This window comes from Capricornis sumatraensis, chromosome 5, assembly GCF_032405125.1.
Source record: "Capricornis sumatraensis isolate serow.1 chromosome 5, serow.2, whole genome shotgun sequence".
In the NCBI taxonomy this organism is placed as follows: domain Eukaryota; kingdom Metazoa; phylum Chordata; class Mammalia; order Artiodactyla; family Bovidae; genus Capricornis; species Capricornis sumatraensis.
The window spans coordinates 59,326,025-59,345,378 of NC_091073.1; positions in this window are offsets into that span (position 1 = coordinate 59,326,025).

Sequence of the window (19,354 nt, forward strand, 5' to 3'; positions counted from 1 at the left end):
GTGAGTGATCACACCGTCATGATTATCTGTGTCATGAAGATCTTTTTTATGTATAGATCTTCTGTGTATTCTTGCCACCTCTTCTTAATATCTTCTCCTTCTGTTAGGTCCATACCATTTCTGTCCTTTATTGTGTCCATCTTTGCATGAAATATTCCCTTGGTTTCTCTAATTTTCTTGAAGAGATATCTAGTCTTTCCCAACAAGACCGAATTTCCACCTCAGTCAGTCTCTCCCATCAGGAAGCTTCAATAAGCCTTTTATCCTTCTCCATCAAAGGGCAGACAGCTTAAAAACAACAATCACAGAAAACTAACCAATCTGATCATAGGGACCACAGCCTTGTCTAACTCAATGAAACTATGAGTCATGCCGTGTAGGGCCACCCAAGACGGATGGGTCATGGTGGAAAGCTCTGACAAATGCGATCCACTGGAGAAGGGAATGGCAAACCACTTCAGTATTCTTGCCTTGAGAACCCCCATGAACAGTATGAAAAGGCGAAATGATAGGACACTGAAAGATGAACTCCCCAGGTCGGTAGGTGCCCAATATGCTATTGGAGATCAGTGGAGAAATAACTCCAGAAAGAATGAAGAGATGGAGTGAAAGCAAAAACATCCAGTTGTGGATGTGACTGGTGATGGAAGTAAAGTCTAGTGCTGTAAACAGCAATATTGCATAGGAACTGGAATGTTAGGTCCATGAATCAAGGCAAATTGGAAGCGGTCAAACAGGAGATGGCAAGAGTGAAATCAACATTTTAGGAATCAGTGAACTAAAATGGACTGGGTGAATTTAACTCAGATGACCATTATATCTACTATTGTAGGCAAGAATCCCTTAGAAGAAATGGAGTAGCCATCATGGTCAACAAGAGAGTCAGAAATGCAGTACTTTGATGCAACTGCAAAAATGACAGAATGATCTCTATTTGTTTCCAAGGCAAACCACTCAAAAATCACAGTAATCCAAGTCTAAGACCTGAACAATAAGGCTGAAGAAGCTGAATTTGAACTGTTCTATGAAGACCTACAAGACCTTCTAGAACTAAAACCCCCCAAAAATGTCCTTCTCATTATAGTGGACTGTAATGCAAAAGTAGAAAGTCAAGAAATACCTGGCTGTTGCTGCTGCTGCTATCACTTCAGTCGTGTCCGACTCTGTGAGACCCCATAGACAGCAGCCCACCAGCCTCCCCCGTCCCTGATATTCTCCAGGCAAGAATACTGGAGTGGGGTGACATTTCCTTCTCCAATGCATGAAAGTGAAAAGTGAAAGTGAAGTCGCTCAGTCATGTCCGACTCCTAGCAACCCCATGGACTGCAGCATACCAGGCTCCTCCGTCTATGGGATTTGCCAGGCAAGAGTACTGGAGTGGGTTGCCATTGCCTTCTCCAGAAATACCGGGAGTAATGTGCAAATTTGTCCTTGGAGTACAGAGTGAAGCGGGGCAAAGGCTAATAGAGTTTTGCCAAGAGAATGAACTGGTCATAGCAAACACCCTCTTCCAACAACACAAGAGAAGACTCTACACATTGATGTCACCAGGTGGTCAATACCAAAATCATATTGATTATATTCTTTGCAGCCAAAGATGGAGACACTCCATACAGTCAGCAAAAAAAAGACTGGGAGCTGAGTGTGGCTTAAATCATGAAATCCTTATTGCAATATTCAGACTTAAATTGAAGAAAGTAGGGAAAACCCCCAGACCATTCAGATACGATATAAACCAAATCCCTTATGACTATACAATAGAAGTGACAAATAGAATCAGGGGATTAGATCAGCTAGATGAGTGCCTGAAGAACTACAGAGATTCGTGACATTGTACAGGAGGCAGTGATCAAGACCATCCCCAAGAAAAAGAAATGCAAAAAGGCAAAATGCTTGTCTGAGGAGGCCTTACAAATAGCTTTGAAAAGAAGAGAAGCAAAAGGCAAAGGAGAAAAGGAAATGGCCATTTGAATGCAGAGTTCCAAAGAATAGCAAGGAGAGATACGAAAGTCTTCTTCAGTGACCAATGCAAAGAAATAGAGGAAAACAACAGAATGGGAAAGACTAGAGATCTCTTCAAGAAAATCAGAGATACCAAGGGAACATTTCATGGAAAGATGGACACAATAAAAGACAGAAACTAATGGCTTGCTAATAATTTTTTCTTGCTAAAGACTTAAGAAGCAATAAGTAGGACTTCTTCTGGTGGTGCAGATAAGAATCTACCTGCTAATAAAGGGAACATGGCTTTGATGCACGGTCTGGGAAGATCCCACATGCCACAAAGCAAGTAAGCCCATGGGCTACAACTACTGAAGCTTGTTCTGCACAACAATAGAAGCCATCACAATGAGAAGACCACACACCACAACAAAGACTAGCCCCTTCTTAGTGCAATTAGAGAAAGCCTGTGCACAGCAACAAAGACCCAGTCCAGTCAAAAATTTTTTAAAAAAAGAAAGCAATAAAGAGAACTACTACTTGATAGCAATTAAATGGGAAGAAATAAGAAAAAAAAATTTGTCATAGAATTCTTAGAAGTCCATGTCAATTTTAAGCTCACAGTTCCAAGCCAGTGAACAAAATGTGGCATGGATTTTAGAAACAGAAATTTTAAAAGATATGTCTATATTTATATCAACAACTATATGTGTGTGTGCTTGTGTGCATGCTTGGCAAATATAGTTGTGAGCTTTACTGGCTCACCACCTGATTTTGGATGGTCTACGAGGTGTACATTTTTATAGTTTAAATAGCTGAATCAAAATCAAAAGTATATCTTATGAAATATGAAAATTATATAAAATTCAAACATTAATGTCCATAAATAAAACTACTGGCACACAACAACATTTATGCACTTAGGTGCCGTCCATAGCTGCTTTTATATTACAGTGGCAGAGTTGACTAGTTGTGACAGAGACCAATGGTTCACAACTTGTATTTACTATCTAGTCTTTTACAGAAAAAAAAAAAATTACCAACTTCCACATATATACAGTGGCAGATTTTATTTTGGGGGGCTCCAAAATCACTGCAGATGGTAACTGCAGTCATGAAACTAAAAGATGCTTACTCCTTGGAAGGAAAGTTATGACCAACCTAGATAGCATATTGAAAAGCAGAGACATTACTTTGCCAACAAAGGTCCATCTAGTCAAGGCTATGGTTTTCCAATAATCATGTATGGATATTGGAGTTGGACTATAAAGAAAGCTGAGCGCCGAAGAATTGATGCTTTTGAACTGTGGTGTTGGAGAAGACTCTTGAGAGTTCCTTGGATGCAAGGAGATCCAACCAGTCTATCCTAAAGGAGATCAGTCCTGAGTGTTCATTGGAAGGACTGATGTTGAAGCTGAAACTTCAATACTTTGGCCACCTGATGCAAAGAGCTGACTCATTGGAAAAGACCCTGATGCTGGGGAAGACTGAAGGCAGGAGGAGAAGGGGACAACAGAGGATGAGATGGTTGGATGGCATCATCAACTCAGTGGAGATGAGTTTTGGTAAACTCCAGGAGTTGGTAATGAACAGGGAGGCTTGGCGTGCTGCAGTCCATGGGGTCACAAAGAGTCAGACACAACTGAGCAACTGAGCTGAACTGAAAATATATACAATGACTTGGCATGAAACTCTAAAATAAAAATGGTTTGGGACAAATATCAATATCATATCTACTGAAATTATGAGATATTAAAAGTGAAATTATAAGCTTCCAGTCTCAGAAGACACTAGCAAAACTAATTAGAAAATATCTTAAAAACAATAAGCATTACACAGCGATTATTCAACCTCATAAGTGTTATTACATGGCAAGAAACAGTACAGAAACATGACTCAAAGCTTTAATATTATTAAATTCTTAAAATGGGCTGTGGCAAATCTTCACCCCAACCCCCCCCCCAAAAAAAAAAACTAGAAACACTTCAAGATATTTAGATATGGAGAAAATAATAAAGAAGATATAAGCCTAGTGTTTGGGACAGTGATAGGTTCTAAGATAACTGAGATACAGTTGAACTTCTTGATTCTTGCGTAGTTTACCTTTTCCACCAAAAAGAAAAGTTATACTAAAATGTAAAATCAAATACAATTAATGAGAAAATAAAAGCTCAGGAATTAAAAAGAGGGCCATGAGTCACTTTAAATAAGTTCAGGTATGCAGAAATACTAGGTTAAAATTTTAAGGCGTCTTTAAAAAGTAGCTTGTATATGTTATCACTAAACTACACTTGATAACCTTGAAAGAGTTACAAACAACAAGAGCAGATGTAACACATAAGAGGGGACAAATGTTATTTTATTTTTTGAAGGTAAAAGGATTCTAGGAAACGAAGATCAGTGATCTTGACATTATTCCCCAACAAAATTCTACAACAGGTTACTAAACAGATGGTTTGTGAGCACTTACATTTAAAAAAAAAAAAGCCTGCCATGGATTTGTTAAAAATAAGTCATACTAAACCTTGTTTCCTTGTCTCACACGTTATTAGATGAGTGGATCAGAGAAAGGCATTGGCTGTACAATGCCTGGACCAAGAAAGTATGGAGTAAGTCTTTCATGGCCAACTGTTAAGTCCACTTCCTATGTAACTTTCGGAGAAATTCTTAGATTAAGAGGCAAATATAGGTCAGTCAAGTTTCTGCATGTTTTGTGAGCAGAGGCACTGACAGCCTTTGTTCTAGACTATCTTTCTCATGGATGTCTATATACCAAATTGCCTTTGAATATCCATAATATCTCCCTCTGAACAAAGGGAAGGTTTGCTTATAGCCCATTACAAAAGATCAGGGTTCCTAAACTTGAAGTTCCTCATCTGCAATACAGTGATACAGAGTGTACAACGTGGACTTGGGGCACTCTGTGGAGCCCCTGATGGACTTAGGGGTGCATGCATGCTAAGTCGCTTCAGTCATGTCCGATCTTTGAGACCCTATGGATCATAGCCTGCCAGGCTCCTCTTTCTGATTCCCCAGGCAAAAACACTGGAGTGAGTTGCCATGGCCGCCTGCAGGGCATCTTTCCAATTCAGGGATCAAACCAGTGTCTCTACTCTCCTGCTCTGGCAGGCAGGGTCTCTACCACCAGCACCAACCCTGGGTCTCCTGCACTGCAGGTTGATTGACCATCTGGGCCTCCAGGGAAGTCCCTGAACTTGGGGGACAAGGAACCAAAGCAAGCATAAGGTTCCTGCTCCTCACTGTATCAGGAGTAATAAAGTCCTTTGTCTTCTATAAAGTTCCACAAAATAGTGTCTGACTAATTTGTTACCATGCAAGTAAGGTAAAATCTCAGATACTTCACAGTTCTGGATAACCTGTAACTCAGCTTTGCCATTGGTAAAATGGGGCAATAACAGTATAAATCCTCATAAAGATAGTACGAAAAATAAATTAATTCACACACGAATTTCCTAGAAAAGTACCTACTGCTTAATATTAGCCATTTTTATAATGACACTTATGATTAATTTCAGATGTATACCAGTAGGTAAATAATCCCATCCAAAGGGTTAATGATAAATCAAAGAGCTCCTACTCACTGAGTTTTAAAAAAGGCTCTATTCTTAACCTTGCTCTGATGAGTATTTTCAAAAATAATTAAGTAGAGTATGAAGTGTGTTAATCAAAATTATAGATGACACAATTGTTAACATAGATAATAGAACCGAGATTTTAAAAAATCTCGACATGCTGAATACACTAAATGATAAAGAAACAGACATATAAATCCTTTTTTTTTACAATATTCAAACTGATAGTATTTGCAATTTACATGAAATGAAGCAACATTTTAGTGACAATGTAACATGACTGAAAAAAAATTGCCATTAGGTTACAGAAAAAATGAGAACAAATTTTCATTGCATTCTGTGTTGGTCAGAACATATACATGGCATGGTATTCAGCTCTGGATACATTTTAAAGGGAAGCTTCAGCAAAGACAAGCATATCCAGAGGAGGGTAATGAGAACTGTGAAGGGCAAAAGAAATCCACAGAGTGTGTATGAAGGATAACTGAAGAAATATGACTTCTTTATCCTCAGAGAGGAAAGGTTTATTGATTATAAAAATTTTTAAGACATCTGCAAAATTATCTATGTGAAATAGTCTGTGAAAAACCAAAAGGTGGAGTTAGAAATAATGGCTAATTGATTCCAATTCAATGTAAGGAAGAACTTTCTATCAATTAAATTTTGTCAATTATTGAATATTACAATTAGTTATTCATTCATGTAAGCTTCACAAAGCCAACTAGCCAGGACTATGAAAATGGGGACTGCTTCTCTCACATACAGATGTCTTTAAATTATTCATTTCTTACCTGTAAAAAAAGGCAACCCACAGAGGGTTTCTCCAGGCATCTTGTGCATTTTCATTCCTGTCTTGCCTCCCTGATTTTTGTTCCATTTCAGCCTAGCTGGCCTCTTCAAACTGACAATTTGTCCTTAGCAGCCCACCTAACTTTTTGATTTGAAAGTGAAAGTCACTCAGTTGTGTCCGACTCTTTGCGATCCCAAGGACTACACTCCATGGAATTCTCCAGGCCAGAATACTGGAGTGGGTTGCCATGCCCATCTCCAGGGAACCTTCCCAACCCAGGGATCGAACCTGCATCTCTTATGTCTCCTCATTGGCAGGTGTGGGAATACTGGTGTGGGTAGCCATTCCTTTCTCCAGGGACTCTTCCCAACCCAGGAACTGAGTCCAGGTCTCCTGCATTGCAGGCGGATTCTTTACCAGCTGAGTCACAAGGGAAGCCTGACTTTTTGATTTACTTCTCTGAATATATTATTTTTCCATTTCCTGCAGTCCATAAGCCATCTGACAGTGGCCCCTGAATTACAAACCCTGTCTCCATCTCCCACCTGATTTGGAAGAGAGAACAAAAATTTATTATCTCAAAGTTTCAATTCTTGGATTCTTCTTACTTCTTTTGCCATTTACAGATTGTAGGTGATCAGTAATCAATGAATAAATGAGTAAGTGACTGAATAAATGAATGGGTATTATTAATCAACTGATAATGAGCTTCTTCTTCTTTAAAAGCTAACTACCTGAATGGGCTGTACATCTTTCAACTTGTCAAACAGATGAAAAGGAGTGAAAAGAACAACAAACACCTATGAGAACAAAGGAAAGAAGTACGAGAACAAGAGAGACTAAGGGTGGAAACAGAAATGAGAGTAGACAGCTATGGAGAGGACCCCAAATTAATTCTCAGAAAAGATCAAATAGTAAAGTCTCTAGTTCATAAGCGAAGCCAATTTATAAGTCAAAATAAAATGCAATAATTTATAAAATAAACATACTTGAATAATAAATGAGAGGAGAATTATAAACTCCTAAGAAATTATGATAGGAATAAGTGACTGCATTCTCACGAAGGCAAAACTGATATACACAACAATTTGATGAATCTCAAATGCGTTAAGCTAGATGAAAAAAGCCTGCCTCTGAAGGTTACATACCGCATGATTAATAACATAGAGTTGAATGTAATATGTACATATAGATATAGTATACACATATATATTATACATGAGTATTTTATACAATTTGTATAAATACATTATACAAGAGTCAGACAGGACTGAAATATTATATACATGTATATAATGCATATATACATATAACAATTCTCTGTCCAAGGGATTCTCCAGGCAAGAATACTGGAGTGGATTGCCATGCCCTCCTCCAGGGGATTCTCCCAACCCAGAGACTGAACTTGAGTCTCTTATGTCTCCTGCACAGGCAGGCAGGTTCTTTACCCACTTCCCACTGGGGAAGCCTTATCCTGCCATTTGCATCAACATGGATTGAGCACATTATGCTGAGACAAGTCAGAGAGCCTTGTGCTGTCTGATACCACACATAAATGTGGAATCTAACAAAGTCAAACTTGTAAAATCAGAGAGCAAAATAGGTGGCTACCAAGAGATGGGGATGGGGGGATAAGATTGATGTTGTTTAAGGGTACAAACTTGAAAGGAGCAGTAAATAAGCCACAGACATTCATTACACAGTATAATGAAGAGAAACAACAACACTGCACTGCAGTTATGGGATGTGATAGGTATGGCTACAATAGAGACCACATTACAATCTGTAACATGGTGGACTTCATAAATGTAAACAGTGCTACAATATCAAATTCACTCAATTAAAAAGACTGTTACCTCCCCCAAAAAAACACACTTTAAAAAACAAAACTCTAGGGACAGAAAATAGATCAGTGGTTACCAGAGACTACAAGATGAGAGGAGGTGTTGACTAAAACCCACATGAAAAAATTTTGGAGCATGATGGAACTGTTCCACATCTTAACTGTGGTAGTGAGTATACAACTATATGTTTGTGAAAACATACAGAACTGTACACTAGAAAGAGGTGAACTTTATTGCATATAAATTATCTTTAATTAAAACTTGAAAAATTTGTAGAGTTTAAAACAAATTTGTAAAGATGATCAATTAAAATGTTTTGCATTAATAAAGCACAATAAAATCATAGCAGTATTTTCTTAGATCAGTTTCCCAAGGCAAAAGAAATAAAAGCAAAAGTAAATGAGAAAAAAATGGAACCTAATCAAACTTACAAGCTTTTGCACAGCTAATGAAGCCATCAACAAAATGAAAAGACAATCTATGAACTATGAGGAATTTACAAATGACATGACTGACAAGGGTTTAATTTCCCAAAATATACAAATAGTTCATACAGCTCAATATAAAAAAACCCAAACAATGCAATCAAAAAATAGGCAGAAAACCTAAACAGACATTTCTCAAAGAAGACACACAGATGGCCAACAGGCACATGAAAATATGCTCAAGGTCACAAATTAGTTAAAACCAAATCAAAACTGCAGTGAGGCATCCCTTCACAGTGGTCATAATGGCCATAAAAGTCAAAAAGTCTACAAATAATACAGAGCTCCTGGTAGCCTCGTGGTGAGGAGTCTAGGCTTTCCCTGTTGTATGACCCAGGTTCAATCCTGGTCTGGGAACTGAGATCCTGCAAGCCACACATGAGGTGGCCGTTAAAAAAAAAAGTCTACAAATAACAAATGCCAGCGAAGATGTGGAAAAAAGGGGATCCTCCTTCAGCATTGGTGGAAATGTAAATTGATGCAGTCACTTTGGAAAACTGTAGTGAGGTTCCTTAAAAAACTAAAAACTACTATATGATACAGCAATTCCATTCCTGGATATATATTTGGAGGAAACCAGAATTTGAAAAGATACACGCACCCCGATGTCCATAGCAGCACTGTTTACAATAGACAAGACATGGAAGCAACCTAATCGTTCATCAGCAGGTGAGTGAAGATAGAGACAGTGACTGAGTGAGTGTGTGCGTGTACACAATGAACTATTACTCAGCCATAAAAGAATGAAATACCACCACTGTAGCACATGAATGAACCTACAGATTATCTTACTAAGTGAAGCAAATCAGACAAAGATAAATATCATATATGATATCACTTATACGTGGAATCTAAAAAATAATACAAATGAGTTTATTTACAAAACAGAAACAGACACAGACATAGAAAACAAACTGTGAGTACCAAAGGGGAAAGGAGGAGGGAGTGAGGGATAAATTAGTGGTATACAATTAACAGATACACATTATTATATAAAAAATAAACAAGGATTTACTGTATAGCCTAAGAAACTATATTCAATATTTTATAATAAACTATAAGGGAAAAGAATCTGAATATATAACTGAATCACTTGCTATACACCTGAAACACAATATTATACATCAACTACAGTTCAATTAAAAATAAAAAGATTGCATCTGATAGTTTTCTTTGGAAAAAAACAAAACAAAAAATTATGTTTGATATTTAAACAACTTTGTAAATATGAGCATTTAAAATATAACTTGTAAAATTAATAAATCACAGTGAAAGTAACAAGTAACAATTCTGAGAGAAAATTATCAGGATCATTTCTACAACATAGTAGCCAATACCTTATTTTAAAATGAAACATCAAATGTATAGCCAAATAGCTTTGTAAAAATAATCAAATTTATTTTCACTGTCTTATAAGTAGACATGTAAAAATAAAACAATCATTTGTATTCTATTTTAAATGTCCTCTCACAAAAATGTAGTTCCAATAATAAGAAAATAAGCATTAAATATTTTATTGTTTATTTATTCATAGCTTGTTACCATATATTCTCTATTATTGTACATTTGCCCTTAAAATTCGATCTTCTATAGTCATAAAAACAAGTTGTCTCTCAAAATAAAAACAATACTTATAATAATGATGTTCCTTTAATATAATAATATGAGTAAGCGAGTACTTAGTCACATTTTAGCATCTAGCATCGTTTCAGTCCAGTGGGAATGAGATTTTTCCAGGACACAATTAGAGGGATATCAAAGAGAACAGCTATGTAAAATCAAATACCAATTAGAAATAAAAAGTTACATTGCCTTTCTTCTACTTGTCGAATAGTTTCAGCAACAGACATGCAGGACTAGGGACAGTTTGAAATAACTGAAAATTACAAAACAGCACAGAATTAGAAGTGACACAAGGGCAACCTAAAAGCATACTTTTCTGAAAGTAGAGAAATATTATAAATAGATCAAAAAATATAGATTTAAAAGTACTTTCTTTGGGACAACACAGATGCTGTCAAATGAACTTTATTTTTAGTTACAGGAGTATACATTCTCTATAACGGGGGTCCCCAATCTCCAGGATCTAGTGCCTGATGATCTGAGTTGGAGCTGATGTAATAACAATAGAAATAAAGGACACAATAAATGCAATGCCCTTGAATGATCCTGAAACCATTCCCCCTGCCCCACCCCTGGTCTGTGGAAAATTTGTCCATGAAAATGGTCCTAGGTGCCAAAAAGGTTAGCTCTACAACATACAACAAGGTAAAATATACTGAAAAATGAACATGTGCAAGCTTACATCACTGCTAAAAACTACTGCAATTCATAATCCCCTACCTTCTGACACGCAATCTGCGGCTCCTTATTTGTCTACATATAGGCTAATTTTTCACAAGGCAAGTAGCCAGAATGAGAAAAGATACTACACTACACATGGGACGGCACACTTGACAGGGCGTGTACACTTGGTGTAAATGCACGCATCACTTGACTAGGGGGTGGGGCAGCAAAGCAGTGAAGGAACAACTTAGATGAGGCTCTAAAGACTTTTCAGCAGTTCTTTGGGGAAGAAAAACAGATGTTTCAAGAAATGTGGGGCCAAACTTCCTATGTGGTGCACTGTATAAACCCTTGTGTTACTCACTCCCTTTAAGCCAAACTGCAGCAAAGACATGCAGCACCCCTACAGTTGGCAGCTGTGTTTTAATGTAGCACAATGCACAGACTGGACCATGAGGCAGCCCAACATTTTATGTCGGTTCTAAAAAATGTGTGTGTGCGTTTGTGTGTGTAAGGTCCATTAAAAAGGAGAGCTCTAATTTTAAAAAGACAAAGCTTATCAAACAGCTCATCCAACTGTACATTTTATTTCTGGATTGATGCCACCAAAAGCTAAATACGTGAATGACCACAGGACCAAGGCAAAATTGTAAAGAAATGAATATTTATGAGATGTTAATGGTATGTCCTTCAGGGAACAGGATGCCAGGCAATTATTTATTCTTCTCAACCCTGACAGGACCAACTCCACGTGCACTCACTTCTCTCCCTGTCTCAGCATCCTGGTTAAATAAGGTGAGGCTCCATTGCTGGCTGGGAAGGAGGGGAGTGATGTGAAAATTCCAAGTGGGCTAAGACAAGTGAGGAAAAATACATTTTAACTGAGCCCCCTGAGTTTCATAAGCAAAGATATTTGTGGTAATTTTTTGTTGGTATTAATCGTCTTTATTTTAGGAATGATCTGTTTCTCCCAGTCATTCTTACCTGTGTGTTTATATTGTAGTAAGAGACAACCTGTTCACAGCTTCTAATTTGACTTAGGTATGTCATAAAAGGCTTCAGGTGAAAGTAACCTAAAAACTAATCCAATCTTTTTTATTTTGAAGGAAAAGACCCATCCAATATTGCACAATAGTTGAAAGTCAGACTAAGAAACAGAGTGCAGGTCTCCTGGCACTCACTGTGGAACCCTGGTCAGTAAACCAAGCAGGTCATTTTCCTATTGAGATAATCATGCTTCCCAGGAGGAGTCATTTTCATCCACATTCTAATATGCATTACCATTATCAGAGAAGGCCCTTAATAAAAAATATTTCCTGCTTGGGAATACATTGGGACCTGGAATAGCCAGATGGTGACAAGGAGGGCAAGGAGTACCTAAGGACCAGGATTTTAACAGCAAAAAGAGCAGAAAACATAAGTTAGTATTTTTTTGAAAGGAAAAAGTGAGGTAGTAATATAATAAAGCCACATTGTGTCTTTCTTCAGAGTTTTTCAAGGACCACACATTCACTCATGGTATAATAAGATACCAGAATTATTCTGAAAGATCTCATAATTTGTCTCAAAGAGGAAAGAGAAACAGGGAAATGAGATGAAGTAGGCAAAGAGAGGCCTCTTTTCTCATTATCAATAGTGAAGATTACATACCCCTTTCTCAAGATATTTAGAACAAAACTGCCGAGCAAGCGAATACAAATTTTAAATATGTACATAGTATGTGAAAGAGAACTTTACAGGACATTAGGTTTATGAGAATAAAATCTGTGGATCCGTGTGGTATTATATGGAGAGTTGTATCACTCATTTATCCCTCAGCTGTAGACGTACCAATGTGACCTGCACACACCAAAGAATAGGACTTTAAATTCAGAAAGATGGACTTTCCAACAAATCATAAATCTTTAACCTGCTCTGTTAAAGATAGATACTGAAAGAATGAAAGAAAAGATAAGTTATAAATGATGGTATGTGTGCCAATGCAAAAAAAGTAAAACTATCTATCTTATTATACCACAGAATAACAACAACAATCTAGATATGGTTTCAGAAAAGACCTTGACTTAACCCATTCCCCTCCTTCTTTCCTCACCAACCCCCAGAAACACTTTGAATGCCCATGTTGTACTCATAGTATAAACATTAGAAACATCTATATACACTAATTATGCTACTCATATTAAGATGTTGAGGCTGGTGTTCAGTTGTGTCCAACTCTTTGGGACACCATGAACTGTAGCACACCAGCCTTCCCTGCCCTTCACGATCTCCTGGAGTTTGCTCAAATTCATGTCCATTGAGTCAGTGATGCCATCCAACAATTTCGTCCTCTGCTGTCCCCTCCTCCTCCTACCTTCAATCTTTCCAGCATCAGGGTCTTTTCCAATAAGTCGTCTCTTTTGTATCACATGGCCAATGTATTGGAAACTCAGCTTCAGCATAGGTCCTTCCAATGAATATTCAGGGTTGACTTCCTTTAGGATTAACTGGTTTGATCTCCCCGCAGTCCAAGGGACTCTCAAGAGTCTTCTACAGCACCACAATTTGAAAACATCAATTCTTCAGTCCTCAGCCTTATTTATGATCCAACTCTCACATTCGTGCATGACTACTGGAAAAACCATAGCTTTGACTATATGGACCTTTGTCAGCAAAGTGATGTCTCTGCTTTTTAATACACTGTCTAGGTTTATCATAGCTTTTCTTCCAGATATAATGATGAGTTCTATGATTAAATATGTCAGTTCAGTAGTCCTAAGCATTATTATATTGAAGCATTCAACTATTGTGCATTTTTTGTCCAAAAGCATTAATATCTACTCACAACTTTCAAGTTAAGTTACATTCTCAGATCAAGAATAGAAAAGATACAGAAAACCGAACTTACAGCATACCCACCCAAGATGAGAGTCATGTCTTGGCCAATACAGTAATGAACAGTTTCCCAAATATGGTATAAGATGAGTGCAAGATGAAAAGGTAAGGTGAAAAGGAATTTCAATGACACATATACACAAAATGGAACAATGATACAGACAGAAGTAACCTGCTGGACCTCCACAAAGTCATACATTCCGTAATTCAACATTTAGTTTTAGAGTTCCTACCAAGTACAAGGCATGTTCTAAACACTGGATTAGAACAGTGCCCAAAAGAAAACTTTGTATCCATGGAATACACATTCTCATTGAGACTATAAATAAAGAAACAATCTTTTTAAAGTCAGTTGATAGTGTTATAGCAGAAATCAACATATGATAAAGGTGACAGTATGAGCAATGATGATTTGTTATTTTAGATACGACAATCAGAGAAGGCTTCCATAAGGATATGTTTGAGCAGAGACTTGAAGTTAGTGAAGATACCTGAGGGCAGAGCATTACAGACAGACAGAGGAAAACTCTGAAGTGGGAAATAGCTGATCCCATTTTGAGGAATGCCAAGGAAGTCAGTGTCTAGGGTTGACTGAGTAAGAGGAAAATGATAGGAAATACTGTGAGACAGAGAGTAGGGGTCAAATAAAAGGGACTTTAGTAAGGTCCTTGTCTTTTATTTTCAAAGACATAAGAAGTTGTTGGAAGATTTACACCTTTCAAGAATGACATAATCAGATAGATAAATCTTCAAAAGGTCACTGCTACTTGGAGAATAAACTGTTGTACCTGAAGGGAGAAAATGGGGAAAATTAAGTAGCTATTGCATCAAATCAGGGAGTAGCTGATGGTCTACCCGATCAGACTGGTAATGAGGGGGTAGTAATTAGGTGTATAAAACAAGATTTTGGGGGACATAATTTAGCTAAAGTAAAAGACCTACTGAGAAAGGGGGGAAAATGAAGACAAAAAGGAAATGAAGAGCTAGCTACAGGCATACAAATATAGATCAACCAAATCCTGGAACATAAATTTGGGTGAAGTAATGGTGAGGAATATTTTTTAAGGATGTTGGGGATCTTTTTTTCTTTTTTAAATGAGATGATTTTATGACAGTCTACATATGCTAAGATGTTAAGATATGTGGATTAGTGTACTATAAGTTTCTCCTCACTTATCTGCCAGCAAGAAATTTTATAAACACTTTCTCTGAAATATGTCTACCACAAAATTTTTTCTTACCCCCTAAAATACACTTTAGGAAACTTTGTTATTTTTTCCTTAAATTGAGAAAAAGTTGCAAAGTGGTAGTTCTGTATGTGTACCAAAATGATACAAAACAAAAATGATGCAAAAAAGAAAACTTTCACAGAAAATAGCATGATAAAAGTTGAGAAGAAAGAAAAGAAAGAAATGGATATCAGAGAAACTATGTTCTTTGCAGTAGCATCCTTTCTTTGAGGAATTTAATGTCCTTAACCTGTTTTTAAAAATTTTTATGATAGTTTCATGGCACAAATCTTTCAGACTTGTTACAAAGAGCTTTAAGAAGCAGCACTAAAAACTTAAATTTTAAACTAAGATTATCTTCCACAAAGTATATTTTAAAGCTTCTAAGACAGAAATCAAAGGAAATTGAGGAACATTAATAAACTAAAAATGCTGAGAGCTTTTAAACCCCTGGGGATTCATTTGCTTCATAGCAGTGTGCTTTTTCAACATTTAAATTTTATATGCTCTTGCTAATGAAAATAATTTGCTACAGCAGAAAGGAATGAAGATGTCAGCTCAGTATGACATATTTATCAATATAATGGAAAGGTATGTTCTGAAGATCCTTGATGGATTCCAGGGGAAAAAAAATAGTGTACAACTGTTTGGGAAGTTGAATTCAATCAGTAGAATATAGTTCCAAGAACACATATTTCAAATATCAAGGAATTTAAAAAACTGAACTTGGACTCCACAGATAATTTGTGGACAAAATGGATTTTTAAATAAAATCTCACATTAAAATGTATTGAATTATACAAATTGAGGGAATATAAGAATTCAAATTGTTCATGGAAAGGAAATTGGACAAATGATCATATACAAGTCAATTTAGAGAGAGTAAACAATGTTCACAAGCCCAAAATGAAAAAGTATTAGGATTCAATGTGAACTATAAGCTACAAATCATTACAACATAAAGTTGTTTTAAAATGAAATAGGAGTGATACAAACATACCTGATTTTACAGCATATTTTAATTTGGCTGCTGGACAAAATTTTGTCCAAATAAACACAAATTCCTAGTCACTCCAATTACAAAATTGGGATTATGCACCTAAAAATAATTAGGCCAATACTTAACATCACAACTGATAAGACAGCAAGTCATTGAAGCATCTATTTAGAGGAAAAAACAGTTGAAATGAAAACTATTACTGCAAATAAGTCACCCACATCACAGGTTTACTTTTTATTTTAACATTAATAGTGTTGAACATAATAAATCTAAATTTTCTCTGAGGATCTCTCTCCAGCATCTCAATATTCTAACACTGACCTGTTAGCTATACTATCTCTTTATATTTCACCAAAGTTACTCTCCTTTTTTTGTGTATTTTGTCTGGAAAATTGGTGGCAGGGACTAGATGGAAATATAGTGCAAAGGAAAGAATATATATAACAATACATCAGAAGTAATAATAAGACAGAAGTAAACAGGCAAGTGGAAGTAAGTATCATTTAATAGATAGGAACACCTACAAGGAAAGACTATTTTACTTATTAGTATTTATATAATTCAACAGTAATGAATTTTCAAATAACCAATTTTGTACTTTAAAAAAAGTAATGATATGTTTAAGCAGCCCTCCTAACTATGCTTAGTTAAGGTGTTTAAAAATAGTTATGAGACAAATGAAGTAGCTAACGTTTGGAACAACTTCATAAGAAAGCAATGAAAATGACAAGCCTCATGGGGGAAAAAAGCCCAAAGAACTTAAATTATTTTTACCTGACAACACTCTGAAAGTGATATGCCTGGAGTACAAGTATTGAATATGTTAAGAGATAAATGTTCGAATCATCCAAAAATAGAAGAGACATTCACTATGGCATACAAAATTCAAATTACTCATTAAACTATCTGTGGACCATAAGCACTGGAATTTGCCTAAGTGAAGTTTCAAGCACCTGGATTACTTTTTCAGAAGGCTTAAGAAGGTAAACAACAATCTTTCTGGGTTGGATTTGATCAAATCTGTTAGAACTCTACGAATTAAGGACTACATAAATAAGGTTATTTTCAAAAATCTATGCAAATCTTAAAATCTCATTGGGCCTAAGTTAAGAAATAAACTATCTTTTATCAAAGGGCAGAATGAATCTGTGCACTGGTTAGAATATTTTAGATCCATTCATTTATCACTAAGAGTACTATGATATATCACAGAGTTAAAGAAAAAATTAACTGTGCCATGAATTAGTATTCAGTAATTTTAATGAAATTAACATCATTTTGCAATTCAACAGTGATTTGTAACTTTGTTTAGCAACACTCTTGCCAAGAGAACTTCTTACAAGTCAGTGGTCTCTCTGACTTAACTGAGAGACAGAAATACATGACCATTTCCATCATTCCATTTTCTATCAGTATTATAACTAATAGTTGATCTAACATGAGAGTGTCAACAACAGAATGATAAGGCAAAGCCATGTAAATCTCTAAATGTATCACAAATAATATCTCTTTTATGTAATTAAGTACCATATCCCTCACATGTTCTCTTAGGATAAAATGTCTGGTAAATTTATCTGGTTATGTTCAATATTTTACTATATGCTCTATGAGTGTCAATCAAGCCAGGAAGGCATTTTCACATATTTAAATATACTTTTCACAGAGTACAATTCTAATAGTTATGCAAAGAGAGTTGTTTTGTGTTTCTGAGTCTTTGCTTGTACAAAAGGAATGTAACTTCTCATTATTTTAATGTTCACGTTTCTTCCTAATTTTATAATGTGTCACATACAACAATTTACCCCTATTTTAAGTTTATAGAATACTACAAGGATTTTTTTTTTCCAAGCAAACCCACTACACTACCATCAGTACAAAGAAATGAAACTGGAACGCAGTTTACTCAGATATAACTATTCACATCATAATGTAATTAAAGGTCTCTTTTCATTTGAATATTCAGTTCTAGAATTCCCACCACGCTGAATCCTAAAGTTGAGAAATTTTGAAAGTAGCTTAAAACAGTTCATAATTGTTATTTGTATATATTTCCCTTTTTTTCTATTTTGGTATTAATTGTAGCGTAATGATAATTTAATAAACTATGTATAAAAAATAAAAGTTCTTGTGCTCGTATTTAAACTGAATTTAAAAATTATTCCCTTAATTTTTTGTATTCTTGTACTTAAAAAGTGAACTTTAAGATGCTCTTGTAAAACTGAGTGTCTTCTGTCACCAACAGGGCTGTATCATGAGGTTTCTAGTCTCTTCTTTAAAAGTTAGTAATTTAATCACAATTAAACATTTCTCTCACTTAGTTTTACATAACAATGAAGCAGTGGGTTTCTTAAAGAAGTACTGAACTAAGCAACTACTGAACATGGGTCTAGTCTAGTAACAAAAATGGAAGGAAGGCAGAAAGGGGGAGAGGGAGAAGGAATGAGAGAGGAAATGACTTTAAAAGCTTTAAAGCTGAAAATGACATTTTACGAACCCTAGTGATCACAGTGTACATAACTCCATACCCACTTTATTAATGCATACACAAATAAGTCAAAATTGTAAATAATTGTTTAGCAGTATTAAACAAACACTACATTTTAAAATTCCAGGACACTGAGAATGTACCCATCCATAACTCACAGTGACAGAAGAGATAAACAGGACTTTTGACAACATAAAACATTTCCTGAGGTATGCCATAATGCAAAATTGAAGATGAAAATATCTCAAAGCTCATCTTTGTTTAGTGTTGACCTCTAGCATAGACGTGCTATTAAACACACCCCTTCCGTCTCCACTGAAGCCTAAACAAACTATTTGAATTTGGAGAGTGTGCAAAGATGTGCCTTCCAAGCAAACTTTTATTTTCCAAAAGTAAATCTCCCCAAATACTTCCAGCTGGAAAAAAGTCCACTTGAGCTACTTGACACTAGAGCTTCACTTTCTCACCTTGGCTTACCTGCTGCTACTTAATTATTCTTCTGAGCAGGCTCTGGGCAAGTTGGGGAGGTGGCTCTTTCAGCACTTCTGAATCCATGATGACTAGAAATATACACACCTAACACACTCCCACAGGTCTTCCACGCCCTTTCTCCTTCCCGCCCTTCTGAGCAATCGCGTCGTGAAAGCCTGGCCACCTGGGAGCAAACAGTACTCGAGGAACAATCCTCAAGATCAAGAAACTGACTGGATTTCAACATGTGGTGAGAGAAAATGGGAGGAGGGGTGTGTGTGGCGGGAGGGATAGGAGCACTACAGACAGCAGCTGTCCATTAAGTGGTTTAAATCTGTTAGTTAAAAAGCTGAATA